This window comes from Malurus melanocephalus, unplaced genomic scaffold, assembly GCF_030028575.1.
Source record: "Malurus melanocephalus ecotype Western Australia unplaced genomic scaffold, MMel_1.1 scaffold_98, whole genome shotgun sequence".
Taxonomy (NCBI): Eukaryota; Metazoa; Chordata; class Aves; order Passeriformes; family Maluridae; genus Malurus; species Malurus melanocephalus.
In genome coordinates, this window is record NW_026623330.1 from 214,868 (window position 1) to 216,703 (window position 1,836).

Consider the following 1,836-nt stretch of genomic DNA (forward strand, 5'->3'; position numbering starts at 1 on the left):
TTGCAGGGAGTGTGTGTGTGTGGGCAGAGCTGAGCATCCCCACAGCTCCCCTGAAGTGTGAAACACAAACTGCTGTTTTCCCCGCCACGTCCCCTCCCAGGGCTGCCTTTTGGCAGCAAGGACTGCCTCTATTAATGCTGTGGGTTGCAAACACAGAATTCTGCAGGTGGAACGAGCTGACAGTTGGCTGGGTGGCAGTGGAAAAGCRACAGAAGAAATGTGGGAATTTTATTTCTTTTTTACATCCTGTGATAGTAAAGCTTCTTCTTTTAACAGACCGTGTGTTACATCTTTGCTGCTGCACGTTGCATTTATTCTCTGATGACTCATGGCATGATGGCAAATCCTTTATTTATTTTTTTTTCCCTTAATGTGGTGGTTATCTTTAAAAGTGCAAACAAAAATAAAAATCTCATGTAAGTTTKCAAATTACTATTTTACAGCTTCAAGGGCAAGTCATCAGATACAGCTGAGCCCACACATCAACTGAGAGTCCTGAATGGCAATAAGATATTACATTAGAAAAGTAGATGGGGAAAAAATGGGTTATTTTAAATTGGCTAAAATATTATAAATAAATAAATATTATAAATATATAAATATTATAAATAAAATATTAAAATTAATATTGGTTAAAATATTTAAATATGAGTGCTTTTGAAATGTTTATCCCTATTTTTTTTTTGGTCAGTTGGCCACTGCATGTGGCTGTCACCATCTCTGGGGAATGTCCCCTGTTCACATTTCCCCTAAAAACATCTCTGCCCAGTGCAGAGGCAGCCAAAATCTCTACAGAAACCAGGCTTTTGATCATCCACGTTTCAGGAGGATGAATCCATTGGAYAARTGACTGAAGCAGGTGCTTCAGTTTKWAAAGTGTGCTCCAGTTTTGAGTACCTGGAGTTAATAMTGTGATGAGTTTCTGTCTGTACCCRAAGCAGAACCCACTGAGGTCTGCAATTCTCTGCTTSAGGCTGCTCCATTTAAATTAAAATGTTAAATCTGAGGGCTCATGGTAGCCCAACCATTACCAGCACATATAGAACCTGGAAACTGAAACCATCCCCTCTGAAAACAAGCACACTGAGGTTTTTTTTCCAGGTACTCTCTTATTGTTATAAATCCAGGAACACTCTTACTGCTATAAAAATACCCAAAATCAACAGATGGCCTCTGAGGAAAGAGTGCTTTGTTTAAGAGAGGAGAATTGATGAACATTTCCTGGGAAAGAGGGTCTGGTGAGGAGGCTGAGCTCACCCACAACTAAATCAACTTTCAGGTTGTAGCAGGAAAGAGCAGCCTGGTGTGATCTAATGAGCTCAAACAGCTGCTGGGTGTCAGTTTGCAACAATGCTGTAAGAAAGCTGATTTGATGTTCTGTCTCATGGGAAATTCATATTTAAAACACATATTTGGATGTTTACGTTCTCCAGACCGTTTCTGTCAAGGAGGTAGGAAAATATTGCACCTGTTTTCTGGGTTTGTTTTTTGGCAAGTTACACCACTGGCAACTTGTAAATAAATACGTAACAATTTCATCTTTTAGTTTCCTTAGCATATTGTCCAGTCACGAGAAATGCTGGAATTTTTGGTTCATTTTTTCCATCACAGGGTTTCAGATGTGGTTGTCTTAGTAAATAAGGATATTATCATAGATCCAAAATGATATTTGCCCCACACTCAGGTTCATTTCCAGGTGCAGCTTGCCCAGAGAAGTTGTGGAAGTGTTTGAGCTGGGATGGAGCTCTGAGCAACCTGGTCTGGTGAAAGCTGTCCCTGCTCATGGCAGGGGGTGCAATGGGATGATATTTAAGGTCCTTTCCAACCCAAATAATT